Genomic DNA, 21,161 nt, shown 5'->3' on the forward strand with positions numbered 1-21,161 from the left:
ACTGTGGAACAAGAGCTACTATGGCCCATTATATCCTTCACTGTTTCTGATTGTTTTACGAGTCTAGGAATGCCAACCTGGAGACGTTTCATTACAGGGTGGATTGCTTGAATCTTATAGGGTAAAGTGATATGATTTTTCTCTTGTTTAAGAAGGTAAATTTTATATCATACATTACGATAGAGAGCTTTGCGAGTTCCCTCTTTCCCTCTGTCCACCCTTTGCTTCGCAAAGCTCTCTCGGAATGCAGACTTGAAGACTTTTCATTACAGGGTGAATTATACTCTTAATCTCAGGGTCGTGGGTTCGAGCCCCACGTTGGGCGAGATGTGTTAACAAATTGCTACCTTAGAATATAAGGAATTAAGTCATATTATTTCCATAAGAGCAATGAAGCCATTGTTTAAGAAGGCAACTTTATATGGTTCAGTGGAGCTAAATCTCACCTTCCAACATAAGCAACTAGGGTCTATGATCTCATACATTAAGATAGAGAGCTTTGCGAGTTCCCTTTTTCCCTCTGTCCACCCTTTGCTTCCGCAAAGCTCTCTCGGAATGCAGACTTGAAGACTTTTCATTACAGGGTGAGTTCTATAGGGTAAAGTGATCTGATTTTTCTCTTGTTTAAGAAGGTAAATTTATATATTATATTAAATAGTTAAACCAAGATAGAGAGCTTTGCAAGCTCTCTCCATCCACCCTTTGCATCCGAAGTCAGAGCATAATGCATGTAGGAATCAGCCCGGCTAGCTCAGTCGGTAGAGCATGAGACTCTTAATCTCAGGGTCGTGGGTTCGAGCCCCACGTTGGGCGAGATATGTAATTTTATGTCTCCTTTATTGAAAAAAATAAAAAAAGAAGGAAGGTGCTTACGTTTGGCCTAGGGAATCATAAAAGTCACCATATATTAGAGCAGATTGTATATTTGAAAAACATAGAAGGTGAAGAAACAGGAGTGTAGTTCTTTGGAAAAGTGTGTCAAGCAATTTAATTGTTGTAAGACGATTGAGGAATTCTTACAAAACATTTTAGTAGAGGGAGATTTTCAAATCTAACCATAAACCAGTGGACACAACCTAGCAGGGGAACATGTTAACAAAATGCTACCTTAGAATATAAGGAATTAAGTCATATTATTTCCATAAGAGCAATGAAGCCATTGTTTAAGAAGGCAACTTTATATGGTTCAGTGGAGCTAAATCTCACCTTCCAACATAAGCAACTAGGGTCTATGATCTCTTTCACCATCAGGCCAGGAGAAATGAAACAATCCAAAAGGGGTAGGTTTTCAATGCTAATCACATGTTACTGGACACAGTCTAACTGAATACAATCTAAATTAAACCCCACTGTCAGACAAGAGCTACTATGGCCCATCATTTCCTTCACCATTTCTAATTGTTTTACGACTCTAGAAATGCAGACTTGGAGACTTCTCGTTATGATCCAAAAAGGGGAGATTTTCAAATCTTATCACCTGGACAGAAACTAAGGGATTAAAATCAAAACTAGATCTCACTGTGGAACAAGAGCTACTATGGCCCATTATATCCTTCACTGTTTCTGGTTGTTTTACGAGTCTAGGAATGCCAACCTGGAGACGTTTCATTACAGGGTGGATTGCTTGAATCTTATAGGGTAAAGTGATATGATTTTTCTCTTGTTTAAGAAGGTAAATTTTATATCATACATTACGATAGAGAGCTTTGCGAGTTCCCTCTTTCCCTCTGTCCACCCTTTGCTTCGCAAAGCTCTCTCGGAATGCAGACTTGAAGAATTTTCATTACAGGGTGAATTATACTCTTAATCTCAGGGTCGTGGGTTCGAGCCCCACGTTGGGCGAGATGTGTTAACAAATTGCTACCTTAGAATATAAGGAATTAAGTCATATTATTTCCATAAGAGCAATGAAGCCATTGTTTAAGAAGGCAACTTTATATGGTTCAGTGGAGCTAAATCTCACCTTCCAACATAAGCAACTAGGGTCTATGATCTCTTTCACCATCAGGCCAGGAGAAATGAAACAATCCAAAAGGGGTAGGTTTTCAATGCTAATCACATGTTACTGGACACAGTCTAACTGAATACAATCTAAATTAAACCCCACTGTCAGACAAGAGCTACTATGGCCCATCATTTCCTTCACCATTTCTAATTGTTTTACGACTCTAGAAATGCAGACTTGGAGACTTCTCGTTATGATCCAAAAAGGGGAGATTTTCAAATCTTATCACCTGGACAGAAACTAAGGGATTAAAATCAAAACTAGATCTCACTGTGGAACAAGAGCTACTATGGCCCATTATATCCTTCACTGTTTCTGATTGTTTTACGAGTCTAGGAATGCCAACCTGGAGACGTTTCATTACAGGGTGGATTGCTTGAATCTTATAGGGTAAAGTGATATGATTTTTCTCTTGTTTAAGAAGGTAAATTTTATATCATACATTAAGATAGAGAGCTTTGCGAGTTCCCTTTTTCCCTCTGTCCACCCTTTGCTTCCGCAAAGCTCTCTCGGAATGCAGACTTGAAGACTTTTCATTACAGGGTGAGTTCTATAGGGTAAAGTGATCTGATTTTTCTCTTGTTTAAGAAGGTAAATTTATATATTATATTAAATAGTTAAACCAAGATAGAGAGCTTTGCAAGCTCTCTCCATCCACCCTTTGCATCCGAAGTCAGAGCATAATGCATGTAGGAATCAGCCTGGCTAGCTCAGTCGGTAGAGCATGAGACTCTTAATCTCAGGGTCGTGGGTTCGAGCCCCACGTTGGGCGAGATATGTAATTTTATGTCTCCTTTATTGAAAAAAATAAAAAAAGAAGGAAGGTGCTTACGTTTGGCCTAGGGAATCATAAAAGTCACCATATATTAGAGCAGATCATATATTAGAGCAGATTGTATATTTGAAAAACATAGAAGGTGAAGAAACAGGAGTGTAGTTCTTTGGAAAAGTGTGTCAAGCAATTTAATTATTGTAAGACGATTGAGGAATTCTTACAAAACATTTTAGTAGAGGGAGATTTTCAAATCTAACCATAAACCAGTGGACACAACCTAGCAGGGGAACATGTTAACAAAATGCTACCTTAGAATATAAGGAATTAAGTCATATTATTTCCATAAGAGCAATGAAGCCATTGTTTAAGAATGCAACTTTATATGGTTCAGTGGAGCTAAATCTCACCTTCCAACATAAGCAACTAGGGTCTATGATCTCTTTCACCATCAGGCCAGGAGAAATGAAACAATCCAAAAGGGGTAGGTTTTCAATGCTAATCACATGTTACTGGACACAGTCTAACTTAATACAATCTAAATTAAACCCCACTGTCAGACAAGAGCTACTATGGCCCATCATTTCCTTCACCATTTCTAATTGTTTTACGACTCTAGAAATGCAGACTTGGAGACTTCTCGTTATGATCCAAAAAGGGGAGATTTTCAAATCTTATCACCTGGACAGAAACTAAGGGATTAAAATCAAAACTAGATCTCACTGTGGAACAAGAGCTACTATAGCCCATTATATCCTTCACTGTTTCTGATTGTTTTACGAGTCTAGGAATGCCAACCTGGAGACGTTTCATTACAGGGTGGATTGCTTGAATCTTATAGGGTAAAGTGATATGATTTTTCTCTTGTTTAAGAAGGTAAATTTTATATCATACATTAAGATAGAGAGCTTTGCGAGTTCCCTCTTTCCCTCTGTCCACCCTTTGCTTCCGCAAAGCTCTCTCGGAATGCAGACTTGAAGACTTTTCATTACAGGGTGAATTATACTCTTAATCTCAGGGTCGTGGGTTCGAGCCCCACGTTGGGCGAGATGTGTTAACAAATTGCTACCTTAGAATATAAGGAATTAAGTCATATTATTTCCATAAGAGCAATGAAGCCATTGTTTAAGAAGGCAACTTTATATGGTTCAGTGGAGCTAAATCTCACCTTCCAACATAAGCAACTAGGGTCTATGATCTCTTTCACCATCAGGCCAGGAGAAATGAAACAATCCAAAAGGGGTAGGTTTTCAATGCTAATCACATGTTACTGGACACAGTCTAACTGAATACAATCTAAATTAAACCCCACTGTCAGACAAGAGCTACTATGGCCCATCATTTCCTTCACCATTTCTAATTGTTTTACGACTCTAGAAATGCAGACTTGGAGACTTCTCGTTATGATCCAAAAAGGGGAGATTTTCAAATCTTATCACCTGGACAGAAACTAAGGGATTAAAATCAAAACTAGATCTCACTGTGGAACAAGAGCTACTATGGCCCATTATATCCTTCACTGTTTCTGATTGTTTTACGAGTCTAGGAATGCCAACCTGGAGACGTTTCATTACAGGGTGGATTGCTTGAATCTTATAGGGTAAAGTGATATGATTTTTCTCTTGTTTAAGAAGGTAAATTTTATATCATACATTAAGATAGAGAGCTTTGCGAGTTCCCTCTTTCCCTCTGTCCACCCTTTGCTTCCGCAAAGCTCTCTCGGAATGCAGACTTGAAGACTTTTCATTACAGGGTGAGTTCTATAGGGTAAAGTGATCTGATTTTTCTCTTGTTTAAGAAGGTAAATTTATATATTATATTAAATAGTTAAACCAAGATAGAGAGCTTTGCAAGCTCTCTCCATCCACCCTTTGCATCCGAAGTCAGAGCATAATGCATGTAGGAATCAGCCTGGCTAGCTCAGTCGGTAGAGCATGAGACTCTTAATCTCAGGGTCGTGGGTTCGAGCCCCACGTTGGGCGAGATATGTAATTTTATGTCTCCTTTATTGAAAAAAATAAAAAAAGAAGGAAGGTGCTTACGTTTGGCCTAGGGAATCATAAAAGTCACCATATATTAGAGCAGATTGTATATTTGAAAAACATAGAAGGTGAAGAAACAGGAGTGTAGTTCTTTGGAAAAGTGTGTCAAGCAATTTAATTGTTGTAAGACGATTGAGGAATTCTTACAAAACATTTTAGTAGAGGGAGATTTTCAAATCTAACCATAAACCAGTGGACACAACCTAGCAGGGGAACATGTTAACAAAATGCTACCTTAGAATATAAGGAATTAAGTCATATTATTTCCATAAGAGCAATGAAGCCATTGTTTAAGAATGCAACTTTATATGGTTCAGTGGAGCTAAATCTCACCTTCCAACATAAGCAACTAGGGTCTATGATCTCTTTCACCATCAGGCCAGGAGAAATGAAACAATCCAAAAGGGGTAGGTTTTCAATGCTAATCACATGTTACTGGACACAGTCTAACTGAATACAATCTAAATTAAACCCCACTGTCAGACAAGAGCTACTATGGCCCATCATTTCCTTCACCATTTCTAATTGTTTTACGACTCTAGAAATGCAGACTTGGAGACTTCTCGTTATGATCCAAAAAGGGGAGTTTTTCAAATCTTATCACCTGGACAGAAACTAAGGGATTAAAATCAAAACTAGATCTCACTGTGGAACAAGAGCTACTATGGCCCATTATATCCTTCACTGTTTCTGATTGTTTTACGAGTCTAGGAATGCCAACCTGGAGACGTTTCATTACAGGTTGGATTGCTTGAATCTTATAGGGTAAAGTGATATGATTTTTCTCTTGTTTAAGAAGGTAAATTTTATATCATACATTAAGATAGAGAGCTTTGCGAGTTCCCTCTTTCCCTCTGTCCACCCTTTGCTTCCGCAAATCTCTCTCGGAATGCAGACTTGAAGACTTTTCATTACAGGGTGAGTTCTATAGGGTAAAGTGATCTGATTTTTCTCTTGTTTAAGAAGGTAAATTTATATATTATATTAAATAGTTAAACCAAGATAGAGAGCTTTGCAAGCTCTCTCCATCCACCCTTTGCATCCGAAGTCAGAGCATAATGCATGTAGGAATCAGCCCGGCTAGCTCAGTCGGTAGAGCATGAGACTCTTAATCTCAGGGTCGTGGGTTCGAGCCCCACGTTGGGCGAGATATGTAGTTTTATGTCTCCTTTATTGAAAAAAATAAAAAAAGAAGGAAGGCGCTTACGTTTGGCCTAGGGAATCATAAAAGTCACCATATATTAGAGCAGATCATATATTAGAGCAGATTGTATATTTGAAAAACATAGAAGGTGAAGAAACAGGAGTGTAGTTCTTTGGAAAAGTGTGTCAAGCAATTTAATTATTGTAAGACGATTGAGGAATTCTTACAAAACATTTTAGTAGAGGGAGATTTTCAAATCTAACCATAAACCAGTGGACACAACCTAGCAGGGGAACATGTTAACAAAATGCTACCTTAGAATATAAGGAATTAAGTCATATTATTTCCATAAGAGCAATGAAGCCATTGTTTAAGAATGCAACTTTATATGGTTCAGTGGAGCTAAATCTCACCTTCCAACATAAGCAACTAGGGTCTATGATCTCTTTCACCATCAGGCCAGGAGAAATGAAACAATCCAAAAGGGGTAGGTTTTCAATGCTAATCACATGTTACTGGACACAGTCTAACTGAATACAATCTAAATTAAACCCCACTGTCAGACAAGAGCTACTATGGCCCATCATTTCCTTCACCATTTCTAATTGTTTTACGACTCTAGAAATGCAGACTTGGAGACTTCTCGTTATGATCCAAAAAGGGGAGATTTTCAAATCTTATCACCTGGACAGAAACTAAGGGATTAAAATCAAAACTAGATCTCACTGTGGAACAAGAGCTACTATGGCCCATTATATCCTTCACTGTTTCTGATTGTTTTACGAGTCTAGGAATGCCAACCTGGAGACGTTTCATTACAGGGTGGATTGCTTGAATCTTATAGGGTAAAGTGATATGATTTTTCTCTTGTTTAAGAAGGTAAATTTTATATCATACATTAAGATAGAGAGCTTTGCGAGTTCCCTCTTTCCCTCTGTCCACCCTTTGCTTCCGCAAAGCTCTCTCGGAATGCAGACTTGAAGACTTTTAATTACAGGGTGAATTATACTCTTAATCTCAGGGTCGTGGGTTCGAGCCCCACGTTGGGCGAGATGTGTTAACAAATTGCTACCTTAGAATATAAGGAATTAAGTCATATTATTTCCATAAGAGCAATGAAGCCATTGTTTAAGAAGGCAACTTTATATGGTTCAGTGGAGCTAAATCTCACCTTCCAACATAAGCAACTAGGGTCTATGATCTCTTTCACCATCAGGCCAGGAGAAATGAAACAATCCAAAAGGGGTAGGTTTTCAATGCTAATCACATGTTACTGGACACAGTCTAACTGAATACAATCTAAATTAAACCCCACTGTCAGACAAGAGCTACTATGGCCCATCATTTCCTTCACCATTTCTAATTGTTTTACGACTCTAGAAATGCAGACTTGGAGACTTCTCGTTATGATCCAAAAAGGGGAGATTTTCAAATCTTATCACCTGGACAGAAACTAAGGGATTAAAATCAAAACTAGATCTCACTGTGGAACAAGAGCTACTATGGCCCATTATATCCTTCACTGTTTCTGATTGTTTTACGAGTCTAGGAATGCCAACCTGGAGACGTTTCATTACAGGGTGGATTGCTTGAATCTTATAGGGTAAAGTGATATGATTTTTCTCTTGTTTAAGAAGGTAAATTTTATATCATACATTAAGATAGAGAGCTTTGCGAGTTCCCTCTTTCCCTCTGTCCACCCTTTGCTTCCGCAAAGCTCTCTCGGAATGCAGACTTGAAGACTTTTCATTACAGGGTGAGTTCTATAGGGTAAAGTGATCTGATTTTTCTCTTGTTTAAGAAGGTAAATTTATATATTATATTAAATAGTTAAACCAAGATAGAGAGCTTTGCAAGCTCTCTCCATCCACCCTTTGCATCCGAAGTCAGAGCATAATGCATGTAGGAATCAGCCCGGCTAGCTCAGTCGGTAGAGCATGAGACTCTTAATCTCAGGGTCGTGGGTTCGAGCCCCACGTTGGGCGAGATATGTAATTTTATTTCTCCTTTATTGAAAAAAATAAAAAAAGAAGGAAGGTGCTTACGTTTGGCCTAGGGAATCATAAAAGTCACCATATATTAGAGCAGATTGTATATTTGAAAAACATAGAAGGTGAAGAAACAGGAGTGTAGTTCTTTGGAAAAGTGTGTCAAGCAATTTAATTGTTGTAAGACGATTGAGGAATTCTTACAAAACATTTTAGTAGAGGGAGATTTTCAAATCTAACCATAAACCAGTGGACACAACCTAGCAGGGGAACATGTTAACAAAATGCTACCTTAGAATATAAGGAATTAAGTCATATTATTTCCATAAGAGCAATGAAGCCATTGTTTAAGAATGCAACTTTATATGGTTCAGTGGAGCTAAATCTCACCTTCCAACATAAGCAACTAGGGTCTATGATCTCTTTCACCATCAGGCCAGGAGAAATGAAACAATCCAAAAGGGGTAGGTTTTCAATGCTAATCACATGTTACTGGACACAGTCTAACTGAATACAATCTAAATTAAACCCCACTGTCAGACAAGAGCTACTATGGCCCATCATTTCCTTCACCATTTCTAATTGTTTTACGACTCTAGAAATGCAGACTTGGAGACTTCTCGTTATGATCCAAAAAGGGGAGTTTTTCAAATCTTATCACCTGGACAGAAACTAAGGGATTAAAATCAAAACTAGATCTCACTGTGGAACAAGAGCTACTATGGCCCATTATATCCTTCACTGTTTCTGATTGTTTTACGAGTCTAGGAATGCCAACCTGGAGACGTTTCATTACAGGTTGGATTGCTTGAATCTTATAGGGTAAAGTGATATGATTTTTCTCTTGTTTAAGAAGGTAAATTTTATATCATACATTAAGATAGAGAGCTTTGCGAGTTCCCTCTTTCCCTCTGTCCACCCTTTGCTTCCGCAAATCTCTCTCGGAATGCAGACTTGAAGACTTTTCATTACAGGGTGAGTTCTATAGGGTAAAGTGATCTGATTTTTCTCTTGTTTAAGAAGGTAAATTTATATATTATATTAAATAGTTAAACCAAGATAGAGAGCTTTGCAAGCTCTCTCCATCCACCCTTTGCATCCGAAGTCAGAGCATAATGCATGTAGGAATCAGCCCGGCTAGCTCAGTCGGTAGAGCATGAGACTCTTAATCTCAGGGTCGTGGGTTCGAGCCCCACGTTGGGCGAGATATGTAGTTTTATGTCTCCTTTATTGAAAAAAATAAAAAAAGAAGGAAGGTGCTTACGTTTGGCCTAGGGAATCATAAAAGTCACCATATATTAGAGCAGATCATATATTAGAGCAGATTGTATATTTGAAAAACATAGAAGGTGAAGAAACAGGAGTGTAGTTCTTTGGAAAAGTGTGTCAAGCAATTTAATTATTGTAAGACGATTGAGGAATTCTTACAAAACATTTTAGTAGAGGGAGATTTTCAAATCTAACCATAAACCAGTGGACACAACCTAGCAGGGGAACATGTTAACAAAATGCTACCTTAGAATATAAGGAATTAAGTCATATTATTTCCATAAGAGCAATGAAGCCATTGTTTAAGAATGCAACTTTATATGGTTCAGTGGAGCTAAATCTCACCTTCCAACATAAGCAACTAGGGTCTATGATCTCTTTCACCATCAGGCCAGGAGAAATGAAACAATCCAAAAGGGGTAGGTTTTCAATGCTAATCACATGTTACTGGACACAGTCTAACTGAATACAATCTAAATTAAACCCCACTGTCAGACAAGAGCTACTATGGCCCATCATTTCCTTCACCATTTCTAATTGTTTTACGACTCTAGAAATGCAGACTTGGAGACTTCTCGTTATGATCCAAAAAGGGGAGATTTTCAAATCTTATCACCTGGACAGAAACTAAGGGATTAAAATCAAAACTAGATCTCACTGTGGAACAAGAGCTACTATAGCCCATTATATCCTTCACTGTTTCTGATTGTTTTACGAGTCTAGGAATGCCAACCTGGAGACGTTTCATTACAGGGTGGATTGCTTGAATCTTATAGGGTAAAGTGATATGATTTTTCTCTTGTTTAAGAAGGTAAATTTTATATCATACATTAAGATAGAGAGCTTTGCGAGTTCCCTCTTTCCCTCTGTCCACCCTTTGCTTCCGCAAAGCTCTCTCGGAATGCAGACTTGAAGACTTTTCATTACAGGGTGAATTATACTCTTAATCTCAGGGTCGTGGGTTCGAGCCCCACGTTGGGCGAGATGTGTTAACAAATTGCTACCTTAGAATATAAGGAATTAAGTCATATTATTTCCATAAGAGCAATGAAGCCATTGTTTAAGAAGGCAACTTTATATGGTTCAGTGGAGCTAAATCTCACCTTCCAACATAAGCAACTAGGGTCTATGATCTCTTTCACCATCAGGCCAGGAGAAATGAAACAATCCAAAAGGGGTAGGTTTTCAATGCTAATCACATGTTACTGGACACAGTCTAACTGAATACAATCTAAATTAAACCCCACTGTCAGACAAGAGCTTCTATGGCCCATCATTTTCTTCACCATTTCTAATTGTTTTACGACTCTAGAAATGCAGACTTGGAGACTTCTCGTTATGATCCAAAAAGGGGAGATTTTCAAATCTTATCACCTGGACAGAAACTAAGGGATTAAAATCAAAACTAGATCTCACTGTGGAACAAGAGCTACTATGGCCCATTATATCCTTCACTGTTTCTGATTGTTTTACGAGTCTAGGAATGCCAACCTGGAGACGTTTCATTACAGGGTGGATTGCTTGAATCTTATAGGGTAAAGTGATATGATTTTTCTCTTGTTTAAGAAGGTAAATTTTATATCATACATTAAGATAGAGAGCTTTGCGAGTTCCCTCTTTCCCTCTGTCCACCCTTTGCTTCCGCAAAGCTCTCTCGGAATGCAGACTTGAAGACTTTTCATTACAGGGTGAGTTCTATAGGGTAAAGTGATCTGATTTTTCTCTTGTTTAAGAAGGTAAATTTATATATTATATTAAATAGTTAAACCAAGATAGAGAGCTTTGCAAGCTCTCTCCATCCACCCTTTGCATCCGAAGTCAGAGCATAATGCATGTAGGAATCAGCCCGGCTAGCTCAGTCGGTAGAGCATGAGACTCTTAATCTCAAGGTCGTGGGTTCGAGCCCCACGTTGGGCGAGATATTTAATTTTATTTCTCCTTTATTGAAAAAAATAAAAAAAGAAGGAAGGTGCTTACGTTTGGCCTAGGGAATCATAAAAGTCACCATATATTAGAGCAGATTGTATATTTGAAAAACATAGAAGGTGAAGAAACAGGAGTGTAGTTCTTTGGAAAAGTGTGTCAAGCAATTTAATTGTTGTAAGACGATTGAGGAATTCTTACAAAACATTTTAGTAGAGGGAGATTTTCAAATCTAACCATAAACCAGTGGACACAACCTAGCAGGGGAACATGTTAACAAAATGCTACCTTAGAATATAAGGAATTAAGTCATATTATTTCCATAAGAGCAATGAAGCCATTGTTTAAGAAGGCAACTTTATATGGTTCAGTGGAGCTAAATCTCACCTTCCAACATAAGCAACTAGGGTCTATGATCTCTTTCACCATCAGGCCAGGAGAAATGAAACAATCCAAAAGGGGTAGGTTTTCAATGCTAATCACATGTTACTGGACACAGTCTAACTGAATACAATCTAAATTAAACCCCACTGTCAGACAAGAGCTACTATGGCCCATCATTTCCTTCACCATTTCTAATTGTTTTACGACTCTAGAAATGCAGACTTGGAGACTTCTCGTTATGATCCAAAAAGGGGATATTTTCAAATCTTATCACCTGGACAGAAACTAAGGGATTAAAATCAAAACTAGATCTCACTGTGGAACAAGAGCTACTATGGCCCATTATATCCTTCACTGTTTCTGATTGTTTTACGAGTCTAGGAATGCCAACCTGGAGACGTTTCATTACAGGGTGGATTGCTTGAATCTTATAGGGTAAAGTGATATGATTTTTCTCTTGTTTAAGAAGGTAAATTTTATATCATACATTACGATAGAGAGCTTTGCGAGTTCCCTCTTTCCCTCTGTCCACCCTTTGCTTCCGCAAAGCTCTCTCGGAATGCAGACTTGAAGACTTTTCATTACAGGGTGAATTATACTCTTAATCTCAGGGTCGTGGGTTCGAGCCCCACGTTGGGCGAGATGTGTTAACAAATTGCTACCTTAGAATATAAGGAATTAAGTCATATTATTTCCATAAGAGCAATGAAGCCATTGTTTAAGAAGGCAACTTTATATGGTTCAGTGGAGCTAAATCTCACCTTCCAACATAAGCAACTAGGGTCTATGATCTCTTTCACCATCAGGCCAGGAGAAATGAAACAATCCAAAAGGGGTAGGTTTTCAATGCTAATCACATGTTACTGGACACAGTCTAACTGAATACAATCTAAATTAAACCCCACTGTCAGACAAGAGCTACTATGGCCCATCATTTCCTTCACCATTTCTAATTGTTTTACGACTCTAGAAATGCAGACTTGGAGACTTCTCGTTATGATCCAAAAAGGGGAGTTTTTCAAATCTTATCACCTGGACAGAAACTAAGGGATTAAAATCAAAACTAGATCTCACTGTGGAACAAGAGCTACTATGGCCCATTATATCCTTCACTGTTTCTGATTGTTTTACGAGTCTAGGAATGCCAACCTGGAGACGTTTCATTACAGGTTGGATTGCTTGAATCTTATAGGGTAAAGTGATATGATTTTTCTCTTGTTTAAGAAGGTAAATTTTATATCATACATTAAGATAGAGAGCTTTGCGAGTTCCCTCTTTCCCTCTGTCCACCCTTTGCTTCCGCAAATCTCTCTCGGAATGCAGACTTGAAGACTTTTCATTACAGGGTGAGTTCTATAGGGTAAAGTGATCTGATTTTTCTCTTGTTTAAGAAGGTAAATTTATATATTATATTAAATAGTTAAACCAAGATAGAGAGCTTTGCAAGCTCTCTCCATCCACCCTTTGCATCCGAAGTCAGAGCATAATGCATGTAGGAATCAGCCTGGCTAGCTCAGTCGGTAGAGCATGAGACTCTTAATCTCAGGGTCGTGGGTTCGAGCCCCACGTTGGGCGAGATATGTAGTTTTATGTCTCCTTTATTGAAAAAAATAAAAAAAGAAGGAAGGTGCTTACGTTTGGCCTAGGGAATCATAAAAGTCACCATATATTAGAGCAGATCATATATTAGAGCAGATTGTATATTTGAAAAACATAGAAGGTGAAGAAACAGGAGTGTAGTTCTTTGGAAAAGTGTGTCAAGCAATTTAATTATTGTAAGACGATTGAGGAATTCTTACAAAACATTTTAGTAGAGGGAGATTTTCAAATCTAACCATAAACCAGTGGACACAACCTAGCAGGGGAACATGTTAACAAAATGCTACCTTAGAATATAAGGAATTAAGTCATATTATTTCCATAAGAGCAATGAAGCCATTGTTTAAGAATGCAACTTTATATGGTTCAGTGGAGCTAAATCTCACCTTCCAACATAAGCAACTAGGGTCTATGATCTCTTTCACCATCAGGCCAGGAGAAATGAAACAATCCAAAAGGGGTAGGTTTTCAATGCTAATCACATGTTACTGGACACAGTCTAACTGAATACAATCTAAATTAAACCCCACTGTCAGACAAGAGCTACTATGGCCCATCATTTCCTTCACCATTTCTAATTGTTTTACGACTCTAGAAATGCAGACTTGGAGACTTCTCGTTATGATCCAAAAAGGGGAGATTTTCAAATCTTATCACCTGGACAGAAACTAAGGGATTAAAATCAAAACTAGATCTCACTGTGGAACAAGAGCTACTATAGCCCATTATATCCTTCACTGTTTCTGATTGTTTTACGAGTCTAGGAATGCCAACCTGGAGACGTTTCATTACAGGGTGGATTGCTTGAATCTTATAGGGTAAAGTGATATGATTTTTCTCTTGTTTAAGAAGGTAAATTTTATATCATACATTAAGATAGAGAGCTTTGCGAGTTCCCTCTTTCCCTCTGTCCACCCTTTGCTTCCGCAAAGCTCTCTCGGAATGCAGACTTGAAGACTTTTCATTACAGGGTGAATTATACTCTTAATCTCAGGGTCGTGGGTTCGAGCCCCACGTTGGGCGAGATGTGTTAACAAATTGCTACCTTAGAATATAAGGAATTAAGTCATATTATTTCCATAAGAGCAATGAAGCCATTGTTTAAGAAGGCAACTTTATATGGTTCAGTGGAGCTAAATCTCACCTTCCAACATAAGCAACTAGGGTCTATGATCTCTTTCACCATCAGGCCAGGAGAAATGAAACAATCCAAAAGGGGTAGGTTTTCAATGCTAATCACATGTTACTGGACACAGTCTAACTGAATACAATCTAAATTAAACCCCACTGTCAGACAAGAGCTACTATGGCCCATCATTTCCTTCACCATTTCTAATTGTTTTACGACTCTAGAAATGCAGACTTGGAGACTTCTCGTTATGATCCAAAAAGGGGAGATTTTCAAATCTTATCACCTGGACAGAAACTAAGGGATTAAAATCAAAACTAGATCTCACTGTGGAACAAGAGCTACTATGGCCCATTATATCCTTCACTGTTTCTGATTGTTTTACGAGTCTAGGAATGCCAACCTGGAGACGTTTCATTACAGGGTGGATTGCTTGAATCTTATAGGGTAAAGTGATATGATTTTTCTCTTGTTTAAGAAGGTAAATTTTATATCATACATTAAGATAGAGAGCTTTGCGAGTTCCCTCTTTCCCTCTGTCCACCCTTTGCTTCCGCAAAGCTCTCTCGGAATGCAGACTTGAAGACTTTTCATTACAGGGTGAGTTCTATAGGGTAAAGTGATCTGATTTTTCTCTTGTTTAAGAAGGTAAATTTATATATTATATTAAATAGTTAAACCAAGATAGAGAGCTTTGCAAGCTCTCTCCATCCACCCTTTGCATCCGAAGTCAGAGCATAATGCATGTAGGAATCAGCCCGGCTAGCTCAGTCGGTAGAGCATGAGACTCTTAATCTCAGGGTCGTGGGTTCGAGCCCCACGTTGGGCGAGATATGTAATTTTATTTCTCCTTTATTGAAAAAAATAAAAAAAGAAGGAAGGTGCTTACGTTTGGCCTAGGGAATCATAAAAGTCACCATATATTAGAGCAGATTGTATATTTGAAAAACATAGAAGGTGAAGAAACAGGAGTGTAGTTCTTTGGAAAAGTGTGTCAAGCAATTTAATTGTTGTAAGACGATTGAGGAATTCTTACAAAACATTTTAGTAGAGGGAGATTTTCAAATCTAACCATAAACCAGTGGACACAACCTAGCAGGGGAACATGTTAACAAAATGCTACCTTAGAATATAAGGAATTAAGTCATATTATTTCCATAAGAGCAATGAAGCCATTGTTTAAGAAGGCAACTTTATATGGTTCAGTGGAGCTAAATCTCACCTTCCAACATAAGCAACTAGGGTCTATGATCTCTTTCACCATCAGGCCAGGAGAAATGAAACAATCCAAAAGGGGTAGGTTTTCAATGCTAATCACATGTTACTGGACACAGTCTAACTGAATACAATCTAAATTAAACCCCACTGTCAGACAAGAGCTACTATGGCCCATCATTTCCTTCACCATTTCTAATTGTTTTACGACTCTAGAAATGCAGACTTGGAGACTTCTCGTTATGATCCAAAAAGGGGAGATTTTCAAATCTTATCACCTGGACAGAAACTAAGGGATTAAAATCAAAACTAGATCTCACTGTGGAACAAGAGCTACTATGGCCCATTATATCCTTCACTGTTTCTGATTGTTTTACGAGTCTAGGAATGCCAACCTGGAGACGTTTCATTACAGGGTGGATTGCTTGAATCTTATAGGGTAAAGTGATATGATTTTTCTCTTGTTTAAGAAGGTAAATTTTATATCATACATTACGATAGAGAGCTTTGCGAGTTCCCTCTTTCCCTCTGTCCACCCTTTGCTTCCGCAAAGCTCTCTCGGAATGCAGACTTGAAGACTTTTCATTACAGGGTGAATTATACTCTTAATCTCAGGGTCGTGGGTTCGAGCCCCACGTTGGGCGAGATGTGTTAACAAATTGCTACCTTAGAATATAAGGAATTAAGTCATATTATTTCCATAAGAGCAATGAAGCCATTGTTTAAGAAGGCAACTTTATATGGTTCAGTGGAGCTAAATCTCACCTTCCAACATAAGCAACTAGGGTCTATGATCTCTTTCACCATCAGGCCAGGAGAAATGAAACAATCCAAAAGGGGTAGGTTTTCAATGCTAATCACATGTTACTGGACACAGTCTAACTGAATACAATCTAAATTAAACCCCACTGTCAGACAAGAGCTACTATGGCCCATCATTTCCTTCACCATTTCTAATTGTTTTACGACTCTAGAAATGCAGACTTGGAGACTTCTCGTTATGATCCAAAAAGGGGAGATTTTCAAATCTTATCACCTGGACAGAAACTAAGGGATTAAAATCAAAACTAGATCTCACTGTGGAACAAGAGCTACTATGGCCCATTATATCCTTCACTGTTTTTGATTGTTTTACGAGTCTAGGAATGCCAACCTGGAGACGTTTCATTACAGGGTGGATTGCTTGAATCTTATAGGGTAAAGTGATATGATTTTTCTCTTGTTTAAGAAGGTAAATTTTATATCATACATTAAGATAGAGAGCTTTGCGAGTTCCCTTTTTCCCTCTGTCCACCCTTTGCTTCCGCAAAGCTCTCTCGGAATGCAGACTTGAAGACTTTTCATTACAGGGTGAGTTCTATAGGGTAAAGTGATCTGATTTTTCTCTTGTTTAAGAAGGTAAATTTATATATTATATTAAATAGTTAAACCAAGATAGAGAGCTTTGCAAGCTCTCTCCATCCACCCTTTGCATCCGAAGTCAGAGCATAATGCATGTAGGAATCAGCCTGGCTAGCTCAGTCGGTAGAGCATGAGACTCTTAATCTCAGGGTCGTGGGTTCGAGCCCCACGTTGGGCGAGATATGTAATTTTATGTCTCCTTTATTGAAAAAAATAAAAAAAGAAGGAAGGTGCTTACGTTTGGCCTAGGGAATCATAAAAGTCACCATATATTAGAGCAGATTGTATATTTGAAAAACATAGAAGGTGAAGAAACAGGAGTGTAGTTCTTTGGAAAAGTGTGTCAAGCAATTTAATTGTTGTAAGACGATTGAGGAATTCTTACAAAACATTTTAGTAGAGGGAGATTTTCAAATCTAACCATAAACCAGTGGACACAACCTAGCAGGGGAACATGTTAACAAAATGCTACCTTAGAATATAAGGAATTAAGTCATATTATTTCCATAAGAGCAATGAAGCCATTGTTTAAGAATGCAACTTTATATGGTTCAGTGGAGCTAAATCTCACCTTCCAACATAAGCAACTAGGGTCTATGATCTCTTTCACCATCAGGCCAGGAGAAATGAAACAATCCAAAAGGGGTAGGTTTTCAATGCTAATCACATGTTACTGGACACAGTCTAACTGAATACAATCTAAATTAAACCCCACTGTCAGACAAGAGCTACTATGGCCCATCATTTCCTTCACCATTTCTAATTGTTTTACGACTCTAGAAATGCAGACTTGGAGACTTCTCGTTATGATCCAAAAAGGGGAGTTTTTCAAATCTTATCACCTGGACAGAAACTAAGGGATTAAAATCAAAACTAGATCTCACTGTGGAACAAGAGCTACTATGGCCCATTATATCCTTCACTGTTTCTGATTGTTTTACGAGTCTAGGAATGCCAACCTGGAGACGTTTCATTACAGGTTGGATTGCTTGAATCTTATAGGGTAAAGTGATATGATTTTTCTCTTGTTTAAGAAGGTAAATTTTATATCATACATTAAGATAGAGAGCTTTGCGAGTTCCCTCTTTCCCTCTGTCCACCCTTTGCTTCCGCAAATCTCTCTCGGAATGCAGACTTGAAGACTTTTCATTACAGGGTGAGTTCTATAGGGTAAAGTGATCTGATTTTTCTCTTGTTTAAGAAGGTAAATTTATATATTATATTAAATAGTTAAACCAAGATAGAGAGCTTTGCAAGCTCTCTCCATCCACCCTTTGCATCCGAAGTCAGAGCATAATGCATGTAGGAATCAGCCCGGCTAGCTCAGTCGGTAGAGCATGAGACTCTTAATCTCAGGGTCGTGGGTTCGAGCCCCACGTTGGGCGAGATATGTAGTTTTATGTCTCCTTTATTGAAAAAAATAAAAAAAGAAGGAAGGTGCTTACGTTTGGCCTAGGGAATCATAAAAGTCACCATATATTAGAGCAGATCATATATTAGAGCAGATTGTATATTTGAAAAACATAGAAGGTGAAGAAACAGGAGTGTAGTTCTTTGGAAAAGTGTGTCAAGCAATTTAATTATTGTAAGACGATTGAGGAATTCTTACAAAACATTTTAGTAGAGGGAGATTTTCAAATCTAACCATAAACCAGTGGACACAACCTAGCAGGGGAACATGTTAACAAAATGCTACCTTAGAATATAAGGAATTAAGTCATATTATTTCCATAAGAGCAATGAAGCCATTGTTTAAGAATGCAACTTTATATGGTTCAGTGGAGCTAAATCTCACCTTCCAACATAAGCAACTAGGGTCTATGATCTCTTTCACCATCAGGCCAGGAGAAATGAAACAATCCAAAAGGGGTAGGTTTTCAATGCTAATCACATGTTACTGGACACAGTCTAACTGAATACAATCTAAATTAAACCCCACTGTCAGACAAGAGCTACTATGGCCCATCATTTCCTTCACCATTTCTAATTGTTTTACGACTCTAGAAATGCAGACTTGGAGACTTCTCGTTATGATCCAAAAAGGGGAGATTTTCAAATCTTATCACCTGGACAGAAACTAAGGGATTAAAATCAAAACTAGATCTCACTGTGGAACAAGAGCTACTATGGCCCATTATATCCTTCACTGTTTCTGATTGTTTTACGAGTCTAGGAATGCCAACCTGGAGACGTTTCATTACAGGGTGGATTGCTTGAATCTTATAGGGTAAAGTGATATGATTTTTCTCTTGTTTAAGAAGGTAAATTTTATATCATACATTAAGATAGAGAGCTTTGCGAGTTCCCTCTTTCCCTCTGTCCACCCTTTGCTTCCGCAAAGCTCTCTCGGAATGCAGACTTGAAGACTTTTAATTACAGGGTGAATTATACTCTTAATCTCAGGGTCGTGGGTTCGAGCCCCACGTTGGGCGAGATGTGTTAACAAATTGCTACCTTAGAATATAAGGAATTAAGTCATATTATTTCCATAAGAGCAATGAAGCCATTGTTTAAGAAGGCAACTTTATATGGTTCAGTGGAGCTAAATCTCACCTTCCAACATAAGCAACTAGGGTCTATGATCTCTTTCACCATCAGGCCAGGAGAAATGAAACAATCCAAAAGGGGTAGGTTTTCAATGCTAATCACATGTTACTGGACACAGTCTAACTGAATACAATCTAAATTAAACCCCACTGTCAGACAAGAGCTACTATGGCCCATCATTTCCTTCACCATTTCTAATTGTTTTACGACTCTAGAAATGCAGACTTGGAGACTTCTCGTTATGATCCAAAAAGGGGAGATTTTCAAATCTTATCACCTGGACAGAAACTAAGGGATTAAAATCAAAACTAGATCTCACTGTGGAACAAGAGCTACTATGGCCCATTATATCCTTCACTGTTTCTGATTGTTTTACGAGTCTAGGAATGCCAACCTGGAGACGTTTCATTACAGGGTGGATTGCTTGAATCTTATAGGGTAAAGTGATATGATTTTTCTCTTGTTTAAGAAGGTAAATTTTATATCATACATTAAGATAGAGAGCTTTGCGAGTTCCCTCTTTCCCTCTGTCCACCCTTTGCTTCCGCAAAGCTCTCTCGGAATGCAGACTTGAAGACTTTTCATTACAGGGTGAGTTCTATAGGGTAAAGTGATCTGATTTTTCTCTTGTTTAAGAAGGTAAATTTATATATTATATTAAATAGTTAAACCAAGATAGAGAGCTTTGCAAGCTCTCTCCATCCACCCTTTGCATCCGAAGTCAGAGCATAATGCATGTAGGAATCAGCCCGGCTAGCTCAGTCGGTAGAGCATGAGACTCTTAATCTCAGGGTCGTGGGTTCGAGCCCCACGTTGGGCGAGATATGTAATTTTATTTCTCCTTTATTGAAAAAAATAAAAAAAGAAGGAAGGTGCTTACGTTTGGCCTAGGGAATCATAAAAGTCACCATATATTAGAGCAGATTGTATATTTGAAAAACATAGAAGGTGAAGAAACAGGAGTGTAGTTCTTTGGAAAAGTGTGTCAAGCAATTTAATTGTTGTAAGACGATTGAGGAATTCTTACAAAACATTTTAGTAGAGGGAGATTTTCAAATCTAACCATAAACCAGTGGACACAACCTAGCAGGGGAACATGTTAACAAAATGCTACCTTAGAATATAAGGAATTAAGTCATATTATTTCCATAAGAGCAATGAAGCCATTGTTTAAGAATGCAACTTTATATGGTTCAGTGGAGCTAAATCTCACCTTCCAACATAAGCAACTAGGGTCTATGATCTCTTTCACCATCAGGCCAGGAGAAATGAAACAATCCAAAAGGGGTAGGTTTTCAATGCTAATCACATGTTACTGGACACAGTCTAACTGAATACAATCTAAATTAAACCCCACTGTCAGACAAGAGCTACTATGGCCCATCATTTCCTTCACCATTTCTAATTGTTTTACGACTCTAGAAATGCAGACTTGGAGACTTCTCGTTATGATCCAAAAAGGGGAGATTTTCAAATCTTATCACCTGGACAGAAACTAAGGGATTAAAATCAAAACTAGATCTCACTGTGGAACAAGAGCTACTATGGCCCATTATATCCTTCACTGTTTCTGATTGTTTTACGAGTCTAGGAATGCCAACCTGGAGACGTTTCATTACAGGGTGGATTGCTTGAATCTTATAGGGTAAAGTGATATGATTTTTCTCTTGTTTAAGAAGGTAAATTTTATATCATACATTAAGATAGAGAGCTTTGCGAGTTCCCTCTTTCCCTCTGTCCACC

At 38.2% G+C, this 21,161-nt stretch overlaps 12 non-coding genes across 12 annotated transcripts; all 12 read left to right on the forward strand.

Moving 5' to 3' along the window:
* The first annotated feature begins 740 nt into the window (after positions 1-740).
* TRNAK-CUU (transfer RNA lysine (anticodon CUU)) lies at positions 741-813 on the forward strand. The gene has a single exon. It is a non-coding gene; the product is annotated as a tRNA-Lys (tRNA).
* A 1,891-nt stretch (positions 814-2,704) lies between these two features.
* On the forward strand, positions 2,705-2,777 carry TRNAK-CUU (transfer RNA lysine (anticodon CUU)). Its single transcript has one exon. It is a non-coding gene; the product is annotated as a tRNA-Lys (tRNA).
* A 1,909-nt stretch (positions 2,778-4,686) lies between these two features.
* Positions 4,687-4,759, forward strand: TRNAK-CUU (transfer RNA lysine (anticodon CUU)). The gene has a single exon. It is a non-coding gene; the product is annotated as a tRNA-Lys (tRNA).
* Positions 4,760-5,893: 1,134 nt separating this feature from the next.
* On the forward strand, positions 5,894-5,966 carry TRNAK-CUU (transfer RNA lysine (anticodon CUU)). Its single transcript has one exon. It is a non-coding gene; the product is annotated as a tRNA-Lys (tRNA).
* A 1,909-nt stretch (positions 5,967-7,875) lies between these two features.
* TRNAK-CUU (transfer RNA lysine (anticodon CUU)) lies at positions 7,876-7,948 on the forward strand. Its single transcript has one exon. It is a non-coding gene; the product is annotated as a tRNA-Lys (tRNA).
* A 1,134-nt stretch (positions 7,949-9,082) lies between these two features.
* On the forward strand, positions 9,083-9,155 carry TRNAK-CUU (transfer RNA lysine (anticodon CUU)). Its single transcript has one exon. It is a non-coding gene; the product is annotated as a tRNA-Lys (tRNA).
* Positions 9,156-11,064: 1,909 nt separating this feature from the next.
* Positions 11,065-11,137, forward strand: TRNAK-CUU (transfer RNA lysine (anticodon CUU)). The gene has a single exon. It is a non-coding gene; the product is annotated as a tRNA-Lys (tRNA).
* A 1,892-nt stretch (positions 11,138-13,029) lies between these two features.
* Positions 13,030-13,102, forward strand: TRNAK-CUU (transfer RNA lysine (anticodon CUU)). Its single transcript has one exon. It is a non-coding gene; the product is annotated as a tRNA-Lys (tRNA).
* A 1,909-nt stretch (positions 13,103-15,011) lies between these two features.
* On the forward strand, positions 15,012-15,084 carry TRNAK-CUU (transfer RNA lysine (anticodon CUU)). Its single transcript has one exon. It is a non-coding gene; the product is annotated as a tRNA-Lys (tRNA).
* A 1,892-nt stretch (positions 15,085-16,976) lies between these two features.
* TRNAK-CUU (transfer RNA lysine (anticodon CUU)) lies at positions 16,977-17,049 on the forward strand. The gene has a single exon. It is a non-coding gene; the product is annotated as a tRNA-Lys (tRNA).
* Positions 17,050-18,183: 1,134 nt separating this feature from the next.
* Positions 18,184-18,256, forward strand: TRNAK-CUU (transfer RNA lysine (anticodon CUU)). Its single transcript has one exon. It is a non-coding gene; the product is annotated as a tRNA-Lys (tRNA).
* Positions 18,257-20,165: 1,909 nt separating this feature from the next.
* On the forward strand, positions 20,166-20,238 carry TRNAK-CUU (transfer RNA lysine (anticodon CUU)). Its single transcript has one exon. It is a non-coding gene; the product is annotated as a tRNA-Lys (tRNA).
* Positions 20,239-21,161: the final 923 nt, after the last annotated feature.

The sequence above is a fragment of the Pelobates fuscus genome, chromosome 2, assembly GCF_036172605.1.
Source record: "Pelobates fuscus isolate aPelFus1 chromosome 2, aPelFus1.pri, whole genome shotgun sequence".
Classification (NCBI taxonomy): domain Eukaryota; kingdom Metazoa; phylum Chordata; class Amphibia; order Anura; family Pelobatidae; genus Pelobates; species Pelobates fuscus.